Source organism: Sinocyclocheilus grahami, unplaced genomic scaffold, assembly GCF_001515645.1.
Source record: "Sinocyclocheilus grahami isolate Dianchi unplaced genomic scaffold, SAMN03320097.WGS_v1.1 scaffold142.1, whole genome shotgun sequence".
Classification (NCBI taxonomy): Eukaryota; Metazoa; Chordata; class Actinopteri; order Cypriniformes; family Cyprinidae; genus Sinocyclocheilus; species Sinocyclocheilus grahami.
In genome coordinates this window covers 1,123,017-1,135,764 of record NW_015505321.1, presented here as the reverse complement: position 1 = coordinate 1,135,764, position 12,748 = coordinate 1,123,017, and positions in this window count along the sequence as shown.

The following is a 12,748-nucleotide window of genomic DNA, read 5'->3' as shown; positions in this document are numbered from 1 at the left end:
AAATTATTTTATTTATTAATTTTTTTAACTTCTCTGGATGACACACAAAAACTGTTTTCAAATTCTAGCCCGGCACTGAATCTCTGTCCATGCTGGCTTCAGAAACTGCAGAAGTCACTCTCTTTCACAGAGATCGAGCCCATTAGGATGTTATTGTCTCACCCTAATGGCATTTTTCACATTTCATGTGAAAGCTGTGGTGAGGGCAAAGTTTCCCTGAGGGCGTTGAGAGCGAGAGTGAGCGCTGGGCTAAAACATCAAGTGGAGGTTAAGGTTAGGCCGTGGGTTTAAGGGCAAACTTTGATCAGTCTGACAAAGGCAAGCATCACTATTGCTGTTGCTCATGCATCAAACCTAAAACTTATGCTGCACTGTTTTTCTAAACTATTTTGAATACCAGAGCCATATTTACAGACCAGAAATGACTTGAGGATCTTGAGAATGGACCACCTTAAAACCACTCAGAGCATCCTAGCAACTACAATATATTATTGCTGCATTGAGTTTTACACAAATGACTCACCATTGTGCTTGAAATGGCAATAACAGAAAAAAACAACTGCCATATTAATGTGTTTTTTAGCTCAGTTCGTCTGAACGGCTGCATGTCATTAGCTCTGAAACCTTCACCTCTGTATTTTGTCGTGTTGCATGACTGAGCTCAAATAGAAATTTCTTTGTCACTTTTCATGTGTGGTAATTGCATGTGAGGGCATTTCCAGCCATCGTAGAGCTGCAGCATGCGATTTGGACGTAATGATTGTGGTTACTGGGGATTTGCTTTTCAAGGCTATCATAAGACTGGTCTGGAACCATCATTTCTTCTCCAGGCCAGTGAAAACGGTCAGACGTTCAGTGCTTCTGAAGCCAGTCACTACATGACTTTTACCAAGATTTTTGCCCTGATTTACAGTCTGGACAAGTTGATGCTGGTTGCTTAAAGGGTTAGTTCACCCAAAAATGAAAATTCTGTCATTCTCCTTTGTCAAATTTCTCACCCTCATGTCGTTCCAAACCTGTAAGACCTTCGTTCATCTTTGGAACACAAATTAAGATATTTTTGATTAAATCCGAGAGCTTTCTGCCCCTTCATACACAGCAAGGGTACTACGATCAAGGCACAGAAAGGTAGTGAGGATGACGTTAAAATGCTCCATGTGACATCCATCAGTGGTTCAACTGTAATTTTATGAAGCTACGAGAATACTTTTTTGTGTGCAAAGAAAACAAAAATAACGACTTTAACTTTATTCAACGATTTCTTCTCTTCGGGGACAGTCCTCCAGCATTAAATCTGTTCAGATTTTAAATGTAGCCTATTCCAGCCTTTACGTTAATCTGAAGTAGCCTGGAATTGTTGGACTTCTTTTGTCTTTCTTACAGTACCTCAGACCTCACAAACAATAATGCTGGATGTGGCTTATTACAATCTGATTTCAAGGTTTTCAGACATTTTAACACTGTAAAACATTATTGTAATTTTAATGGTAAAAGACTGTAAAAATGCTAGGCCTACGTAAAAAAAAAAAAACTAATATGTGACCCTGGAGCACAAAAGCAGTGTTAAGTCGCTGGGGTATATTTGTAGCAATAGCCAACAATACATTGTATGGGTCAAAATTATACATTTTTCTTTTATGCCAAAAATCATTAGGATATTAAGTAAAGATCATGTTCCATGAAGATATTTTGCTAATTTCCTACCGTAAATATATCAAAACTTATTTTTTGATTAGGAATATGCATTGCTAAGAACTTCATTTGGATCACTTTAAATGTGATTTTCTCAATATTTAGATTTTTTTTTTTGCACCCTCAGATTCCAGATTTTCAAATAGTTGTATCTTGGCCTTGTATCCTAACAAAACCATACATCAATGGAAAGCTTATTTATTCAACTTTCAGATGGTGTGTAAATCTCAATTTCTAAAAGGCTATCATAAGACTGGTCTGGAACCATCATTTCTTCTCCAGGCCAGTGAAAACGGTCAGACGTTCAGTGCTTCTGAAGCCAGTCACTACATGACTTTTACCAAGATTTTTGCCCTGATTTACAGTCTGGACAAGTTGATGCTGGTTGCTTAAAGGGTTAGTTCACCCAAAAATGAAAATTCTGTCATTCTCCTTTGTCAAATTTCTCACCCTCATGTCGTTCCAAACCTGTAAGACCTTCGTTCATCTTTGGAACACAAATTAAGATATTTTTGATTAAATCCGAGAGCTTTCTGCCCCTTCATACACAGCAAGGGTACTACGATCAAGGCACAGAAAGGTAGTGAGGATGACGTTAAAATGCTCCATGTGACATCCATCAGTGGTTCAACTGTAATTTTATGAAGCTACGAGAATACTTTTTTGTGTGCAAAGAAAACAAAAATAACGACTTTAACTTTATTCAACGATTTCTTCTCTTCGGGGACAGTCCTCCAGCATTAAATCTGTTCAGATTTTAAATGTAGCCTATTCCAGCCTTTACGTTAATCTGAAGTAGCCTGGAATTGTTGGACTTCTTTTGTCTTTCTTACAGTACCTCAGACCTCACAAACAATAATGCTGGATGTGGCTTATTACAATCTGATTTCAAGGTTTTCAGACATTTTAACACTGTAAAACATTATTGTAATTTTAATGGTAAAAGACTGTAAAAATGCTAGGCCTACGTAAAAAAAAAAAAACTAATATGTGACCCTGGAGCACAAAAGCAGTGTTAAGTCGCTGGGGTATATTTGTAGCAATAGCCAACAATACATTGTATGGGTCAAAATTATACATTTTTCTTTTATGCCAAAAATCATTAGGATATTAAGTAAAGATCATGTTCCATGAAGATATTTTGCTAATTTCCTACCGTAAATATATCAAAACTTATTTTTTGATTAGGAATATGCATTGCTAAGAACTTCATTTGGATCACTTTAAATGTGATTTTCTCAATATTTAGATTTTTTTTTTTGCACCCTCAGATTCCAGATTTTCAAATAGTTGTATCTTGGCCTTGTATCCTAACAAAACCATACATCAATGGAAAGCTTATTTATTCAACTTTCAGATGGTGTGTAAATCTCAATTTCTAAAAATTGACACTTAAGACTGGTTTTGTGCTCCAGGGTCACATTTATACAATGGGACATTCATGTGACTTTACAGTAAAATACTGTTAGATTTAGTTTTTGAAAGTAAAAAAGAACAAGTTGTCATATCATTTACAGTGGAAAAAAACGGTAAGCGACTTGCAGAACACCTAAGATCAGGGTTTTATTTTACTTATTGTACTCGTGTTGTTAAATTATTATTTATTGCGTTATTTTCAGGGTCATGTGTGTTACCATGATGATGTTTTTAATTTGACTCTGTATTTACCTCAACTTAGATCATTTTGGTTCATCATGTGTTTTTACACCGTTTTATAACGGTATGAACAGAATTTAGTAGTCTACTTAGGTTATGTTAAAATTATAACAGTTAAACAAGTATAGTTTTTTTAGGTTAAATAAAACCAAAAATGTTGCTACTGTATTTTTTTACACAGAGAAACAAAGTCATGCATGTTTGGAATGACGTGAGGGTGAGTACATTTTTGGTTTTCATCAAAGAACTGCTTTCCTTTATTGAGTTTTATTCTTTTAAAAATGCATTTCTTCATTTATAAATCAGGTTACGTATATTGTTTGGGAGGTTTTGTGCACTATATATGTTGTAAAAGCTTGGCCTCTCCATTGTGATTCAAAGGTGAAAGAGTTTGACCGGATGTGGCAATATTAGCGTGTATGTGGGTGCTGCACTTGTAGGACTGTGGCTTTATGCAGCAGACTCAGACTTTATTGTTGAGAAAACCCAGATCTGTCTTACATCCGTCCTCTTAAACACTTGTGTAAAAGCGGTTTAATGTGTCCGCTGGCAGAGGCCTGGTGTGACCAGTGTACCGCCCGTCTGGATGCCCGTCTGATATTCTCACATGTGGTCAGCGTGATTAATGAAAGTGGTCCTCTTTTGCTCGCAACATGACCGTTTCCTCCAGTAAAAGGAAATGTCACAGTAACCTTTGATTCGGTGACGTTCCCACAATAACTCACTTTGCATGCAATATCTTTTAAATTTCCTCAAGACATTAACACTGGGCATTTTTACAATGTGTTGTTATGTTGAGATATCACATCTCAGCGCTGCATCTCTGGTTTTTCTCTTTTGAAAGCAAATTAAATCTTAGTTTGCACCTTGATTGTCAGTTTTGCTCACTGTCAAGGTTCAATTATTACTGTAGGATCCTATATAGACCACTGAGAATGAACCTTATAAGAGATATTAGTGTTAAATACTGTAAAACTGAAACCATAAAGAGACATTTTCATTACTTGAAATAAAATCAAAAATAACTGAAATAAATTCAAATCCAAAAACTCGAACCTATTTTATTCCAGCTAATTGCCAAAGCAACATATCTCATTTTCGTTTAGTCTAACTTGAAGTATACAAAAAAATCTAATGCTAAAAAACTATATACACAATAAATAAATAAACATGACAAAATTACTAAAACCTTCAATGAAATGAAAAAAGAAAATATTAAAATAAAAATGTAATTGAACATTTTAATAGAAACTGTAATAATAAATCGAGTAAGGGAACTTTTTGACATAATGCACAAATTGTATTTGACTGAAATGCTTGTATTGAATTTTTTTTTATTGATGTTTTGTGAGAGAAGGGCACTGGTAGGGAGCCTGTGAGATTCTTTATAAAAACATACTTTGTTTATAATTACTATACAGTCATTTTCATGTTGGAATTGTGTATAATGCATAACAGTGACTGTAAAATATGTATTTTAGGCATGGTAGTGGCATATTTCAAATTGTAATATTTCTGATAGGGTGACAGTTTTGGGCTATTTTGATTTGCCATTGGACTACATAGAGCTGGCAACCCTGATTGTAGAAATCCTGAATATCTCACCAGATAAAATCTGGCGATTTCACCGGAAGATCCAGGTAGACATATTGATTTAACACTGGGAGGTCAAAAATGCATGCACAGATGAAACGTTCACATTAATACCTATAATATGCATTTAGAAAATAGAGGGCAATTTTTTTGTGCCATGTGAAAATTCTTCTAAATGTCTCCTTTTGTGTTCCGCAAAAAATATAATCATACAAGGTTTGAAATGTCACGAGGGTGAATGAATGACGGGAAAATTTCTATTTTGTTTTGGGCAAGAACCACACATTCAGACAATCAAAATAATTTCCAACTGATTCTGTGTTATTACTGGAAGCCTAAACGAGTTATGCTGTTTTAGGTTTTTAGATTTCTTGATTGCTATCTAAACAAGTTATTTAAAACTGTTTCCATCTCAGGCCGCTGACGAACATCTCTCTCACTAACTAATGTGTTGAGGACAGGTGTCAGACATGTTGAAGGTTCAGCCTCAGGAATGATGTCATTCCAGCTTTAACCTCATGAATGTGTAATGTCTGGCTCTGGGTTGAGTTTCAGTCCACACTAAGCTCGTCTGCATTTTAAAACAATAAACTAATTAACAAGAAGAACAAAAGAGCAAGTGGCAGCTGAGAGTCAAACAGAAATGATGGAAACTTTGTGACGACAAGAATATTCTGGACTTAACCCTTCCCTATTTGCTTTTCTTTCTTTCCTACAGGCGTAATTTTTTTTATTACATTAAAAATATGGATATTAAATGCCAGATCCACAAAGTACCACAATGGAAAATGTAAAAAAAATGGTAATGGCAGGAGAAGCATCTTTGAAGTCTGGCAAGGTTCTCTCAAAGTTATGAACAAAAATTCTTCCAGTAATGTTAACAGAATGTTTGTTCAGAATGTTCAAAGAACATTCAAAAGTAACATTCCCATAATGTTTGCAAAAATACAAAATGGAATGTTTCCTTGATGTTTGTGTAGCCAAGAATTTTTAAAAAAAACATTTTAAAAAAACTGGACGTTTTGAATTTTCAGAGAACATTCAGAAATGCTCACCAAAGCATTTATTTGATAAAAAAAAAAGTTAACAAGAAGAACAAAAGAGCAAGTGGCAGCTGAGAGTCAAACAGAAATGATGGAAACTTTGTGACGACAAGAATATTCTGGACTTAACCCTTCCCTATTTGCTTTTCTTTCTTTCCTACAGGCGTAATTTTTTTTATTACATTAAAAATATGGATATTAAATGCCAGATCCACAAAGTACCACAATGGAAAATGTAAAAAAAATGGTAATGGCAGGAGGAGCAACTTTGAAGTCTGGCAAGGGTCTCTCAAAGTTATGAACAAAAATTCTTCCAGTAATGTTAACAGAATGTTTGTTCAGAATGTTCAAAGAACATTCAAAAGTAACATTCCCATAATGTTTGCAAAAATACAAAATGGAATGTTTCCTTGATGTTTGTGTAGCCAAGAATTTTTAAAAAAACATTTTTAAAAAACTGGACGTTTTGAATTTTCAGAGAACATTCAGAAATGCTCACCAAAGCATTTATTTGATAAAAAAATAAGAAAAAAAAGACAGAAATATTATTACAATTCAAAATAACTGTTTTCTCTTTGGATATATTTTGATATGTAATTTATTTCTGTGATGAAGAGCTACATTTTCAGCATCATTACTCCACACTTCAGTGTCACATGATCTTCAGAAATCATTCTAATATGCTGATTTGCTGCTCAATAAACATTTCCTGTTATTATCAATGTTGAAAGCAATGTTGTGCTGCTTCATATTTGTGTGGAAATTGTTACTTTTTTCAGGATTCGCTCAAGAGAACAACTTTTATTTGAAATAGAAATCTTTTGTAACATTATAAGTTAAGCGTATAGCGTTAGTTCTGGCAGGTCACATGAGTGTTAGTTGATCAGGAATACAAGACCTATCGCGACATTCCTATATAAGCTCTATTCAGTATTATTCAGCAGCTTTTTCGCTTGCTCAGGAGCAAATTACCCTCCTCCATCCCCAACTCCTCCTTTCGCCCCAGTCAGGACTGGTCTTTCTGATATTCCTTGTTGAATCAGACTCCTTTTATCTTGAATAACGTGCTACACTTAAATATCATTAAGAATATTAATGATATCTGCTTTGTTCTGTTCTGTTTACCCTTTTGGCCAATTTAATTTAATCATGAATTGAAAGGGTGCCTGTTTCTGGCCTCATTCTCTGAGTTGGGCACAAGCTCCTCTGACTGACATGATCCTAGTTTGTAAAATTAGCATGGATCACGGCATTGTCTGCATATGTCCGATTTAACCAGCCTTACTTAGGAACGCCGAGGTCAGGGTGAGAAGCACATCTATCCCAGAATGCTTGTGCGTCTAATTCAGATGCGCGGCTCTGATTTCAGGCGGAGGATTACGTCTGTCTGCCCGGATGAACCACGCCTCGCTCTCTCATAACATTTAAACACTTTCCCGGCTGGACCCACAGCATCCGACAATCCTATTGTCTGTTCCTGCTCTGTTAGGAGCACAATTATATTTAGCGTCATAACCCAAAGACTTGTGGGATAGGCGGTTGATCTTGTTTGCCAGTATTGGAAGTATTCCCTGTAGGTTTTGCGTGTTTGTGTAAATCCAATTAAAAACAGTCATACATCTCGACTGCCAGCTTCCCTCACAGCTGCTTATTATTTGTCGTGGAAAAAATGAAGTCTGAATTTAGCGGGCCTGAACTTTCTTTTAAGAGGTCATTGAGTCAGAGAGCAAGTCACTTCATTGTTTTGAATGTGCACTTGTAATACTTGTAGGAATAGTTCACCCAAAAATGAAAATTTGCTGAAAATGTACTCATCCTCAGGCCATCCAAGATGAGTTTGTTCCTTCATCAGAACAGTTTTGGTGTAATTTATCATTCCATCACTTGCTCAGCAATGGATGCTCTGCAGTGAATGGGTGCCGTCAGAATGAGAGTCCAAACAGCTGATAAAAACATCACAATAATCCACACCACTCCAGTCCATCAGTTAATGTCTTGTGAAGCCAAAAGGTGTGTTTGTAAGAAACAAATCCATCATTAAGGCATTTTCAAACCATCACTTTTGGCCAAAATACGAGTCCATGATCCATAATAACACTTCCTCCAGTGAAAAAAAATCCATACAGTGAATGGGTGCCGATTCCAAACAGCTGATAAAAACATCACAACAATGCCAAACATTTTTGTTTAGAACTGATTTGTAAACGGTGCTTGATCTGTGCGGATTTCTCTCCTGATTCAGACCAGACAACCTTTTTACTGGAGGAAGCAATATTATGGATAAGAGGACTCATATTTTAGCAACGGTTTGACATTAAAAACGTTGATTGCTTGTGGATTATTGTGATGTTTTTATCAGCTGTTTGGACTCTCATTCTGACGGCACCCATTCACTGCAGAGCATCCATTGGTGAGCAAGTGATGGAATACTATTATAGAAAAGGTATTTATGACATTATGTTCTACAGCATCCTCATTTTACAGCATTTTTACACAAGTCCTTAAAACTTTTAACAGTACTGTAGCTTTGCAGGTACGTTCTTGAAGCATCTTAGAGATGTTGCCACAGTTCTTCTGGATTTAGTCTGTCTCAGTTTGTTCCGTTTTTTCATGTAATTCCAGACAGACTGATGATGATGAGATCAGATCTTTGTGTGGAGCACTGGCTGTTGTCAGACTCCTTGTGCAAACAAAATTCTGATGAATGTTTGGAAATGTAAAATTATATTTCCTACTGACACACTACAGCAAATTATAGAAATAGCTGACTTAAAAATCTTTTAGGTGGTGTATATATATATATATATATATATATATATATATATATATATATACACACACACACACACACATACACATACACACACACACACACACATTTTAAAATCTTAATTGGTGCTTCCTTATTAATTATTCCTCATGAATTTCGTTCACCTCATCGTCAATGAGCAAATGGGCTGGGTTGATTTTCAATCATGCCTGATTCCAAATCATTATCAGAGATCTGCTTCAGTGACTTCAGGCCTCAAAGCATCATCAAAAACCTCCAGCGTATGTCATTGTACACCTCTATACACGCTATGAGTGTAAGCCACTCCGGTGCTGTTATTTGGGGGAGGAATTGAGTCCTTGAGGGGTGCAAACGAAGGCAGCGTGAGCGATCCGACTCCAGCGCTGATGAAATGTGGCCAGATAGGGATCATATACATGGGATGGGTTTCCATCGACTCAGGTTTGCGGTTTGACCGCTCAGAGTGACCTCAGGAGCAATAAGCTTGATATTTTCAAAGGAGCTGGAGAAGTGTGGCAAAGCTATTTCACCAGTAACGAGGAGCAGGAAATTGATCCTGGAAGAGTACAGAATGGCCGGAATGCTGAGAACGGGACATTCGGATCTCAGGAAGCTCCTGACCTTTAACAGAAGTGCCAGATGTCCAGAGGAAGATGGTATTGCTAATCAGAACAATATGGAGAAATGTAGCATTACATTACCATTACAGTGAATGGGTGCCGATTCCAAACAGCTGATAAAAACATCACAACAATGCCAAACATTTTTGTTTAGAACTGATTTGTAAACGGTTCTTGATCTGTGCAGATTTCTCTCCTGATTCAGACCAGACAACCTTTTTACTGGAGGAAGCAATATTATGGATAAGAGGACTCATATTTTAGCAACGGTTTGACATTAAAAACGTTGATTGCTTGTGGATTATTGTGATGTTTTTATCAGCTGTTTGGACTCTCATTCTGACGGCACCCATTCACTGCAGAGCATCCATTGGTGAGCAAGTGATGGAATACTATTATAATCTGTTCCAATGCTCATCTACACCTTCAATTGCCTGATGGTGAGAACATTTGCAGCAAATTTTCATTTTTGGGTGAACTGTTCCTTTAAGTACATTCTTTCAAATTAGGAAGTGAACTTCTTTTTCATTGGTGTTTGAGCAGAGATTGATGAAAAGCATGAGGGTGGGCCGCATCAGAGGCACCAGCAGCTGTGGGGTGACACCAGAGGGTCTCCGTGTCCCACCCCCTAAAAGAAGAAAAGCGAGGGGCTGGATGAACCGATTCATGGTTAATTAGAGAGACGTCTGCCAGAGTCTCGGTCTGAATGAGGGCCGATGGTCCTGCACACGCCCAGATACATAAATATGGCCAGACTGGCGCAGAGAGAAATGAGTTTGCACTTTCATAGCTCAGGAGATTTAATGCATATTAATTTAAGTTTCTGCTAATTCCTAAAAGCAAATATAGATAGAAATTTGTAGTTATCGTATAGTAAGAGTATGTAAAATGAAGCTTAAATCACTTGAATTTGTAGAATCAGTAGAATATGATGAGGAAATATAAAGTGCATTTTGTGATCTCTGACTTTTGATTGAAGACTTTGAGACGTTTCTAAGATGGTGATAATGTTAGATTAAGTTTTACTAATTATGTGCTTTTGTTATTTTTATTATTATTTTTTAAATAATTATATTTAGCTTCAGTTAATTTCACTTTTAGTTTTATTTTAATGTTAGTTTAAGTTTTAGTAATTCTCGTGTGCTTTCATCTTTTTTTTATTTTTTTTATATTTCGATTAATTTTTAATTGTGGTGGGCCGCATCAGAGGCACCAGCAGCTGTGGGGTGACACCAGAGGGTCTCCGTGTCCCACCCCCTAAAAGAAGAAAAGCGAGGGGCTGGATGAACCGATTCATGGTTAATTAGAGAGACGTCTGCCAGAGTCTCGGTCTGAATGAGGGCCGATGGTCCTGCACACACCCAGATACATAAATATGGCCAGACTGGCGCAGAGAGAAATGAGTTTGCACTTTCATAGCTCAGGAGATTTAATGAATATTAATTTAAGTTTCTGCTAATTCCTAAAAGTAAATATAGATAGAAATGTGTAGTTATCGTATAGTAAGAGTATATAAAATAAAGCTTAAATCACTTGAATTTGTAGAATCAGTAGAATATGATGAGGAAATATAAAGTGCATTTTGTGATCTCTGACTTTTGATTGAAGACTTTGAGACGTTTCTGAGACTAAGATGGTGATAATGTTAGATTAAGTTTTACTAATTATGTGCTTTTGTTATTTTTATTATTATTTTTTAAATATTTATATTTAGCTTCAGTTAATTTCACTTTTAGTTTTATTTTAATGTTAGTTTAAGTTTTAGTAATTTCTGTTGGTTTTATCTTTTTTTTTTTTTTTTTTTTAATATTTCGATTAATTTTTAATTTGGCTTTATTTTAGTTTCAGTCATTTTAATTTAGTGATAATACTGGGGTCTTATTCTTAGGAGAAACATCTGAACAGTGTATTATTATTATTGTTAGAGTTATTATTTTTAACTAGCTTTTATTTTATATCTTCAGTTTTTATTATAATGTTAGATTAAGTTTGAGTAATTTTGTGCTTTTGTCATTTTTATTTATATATATATATATATAGCTTTAATTAATTTTTTATTTCACTTTTAGTTTTACCAGTTTTAATTTAGCGAGATTAATGGGGGCTTACTCTCAAGAAGCATCTAAACAATGTTATTTTATTATTATTTATATGCTCGTTAATGTTTTGAATGAGCTTTTTATATTTGTATATTTTCTGTATTTCATTTATTTTTATTAAATTTTTTTAATTTCATATTTCATATTTTTTTTAATTTTAGTTTTAGTAATTTTAGGACTTCAATTTGCTATGAAACAACTGAGATTTATATATTTGAGATTTACCCTAAATAACGTACGTAATGTGACATTGAGCTCAAAGAACAGTAAAACAAGTCTTGAACCCAATGCAACTGGTTCTTGAGAAGAGAAGCTAAAACCATCAAATAACTTTTTTTGTTCAATAATGAATGAGTCATTTGCAGAAAACCAAATCTGTATAATCATATGCGGAGGATGTCATTTTTTCCCCTAAATATTTTAGTTCAGCCTCCTCTAATGATTTTTCAGAGACGGGCCGCTGGTGTGCCGGACGTTGATGAATGTGCAGCTCTTCATGTGCCGCTCGTACATCATTGTGCATCAGTCTACAGCTTTACAGTGAAAATCTTTGGCCGTCCAGTGGGACTCGGTGAGGACAGAAATGCATACACACACGTTCAGCTAAAAAACACACAAGTGCTGAAAAGCATCAGACACCTGACGCTGCTGCGCTCTCGCTGCCATTGAATGTGCTGCTGTTATGGCTCTCAGAGGCAGATAGAGACGTTTCCAAAGGGCCAAGAGCAACATTAGACCCACAGTTTACACGTTTATAGCCATAGATGATTTGGAGAGTTCATGCGCTTGATTAGTGCTTTCGGCAGTGGGACTGTGAAAGAGGAGATGCTCTGAGATGTTTATGTTCTCATGATGCAATCTAATGGAGCGACTGGATACTTTCAGGTTTAAGATTTCAGCTTTAAATGTATGTGAGTGTTCAAGGACACATATATGCTTTAACTTAAGACTGTTACTGAGACATTATTGGGATCTATTCTGAAACTCACACACAATGGACAAGGTAAGATAAGGTAAATGGAGTCAAATATGTTGATCTGTATTATTAGCTGAGAGTAAACTAAAGGCTGCAGCAGCTGCTGTGAGTCATTAGACGTCAGATGAAGCTCATCTGTTCAGATGTGATGATGATGGCAGATCTTTGTCCTCTTCTCTCTTTCTCGCCTGAATCACAATAAGTGGGTCACTGTGTGAATAAACTGCAGCCTCAGGCACGACATCACGCCACAATAACACACCTGCCAACGACACACA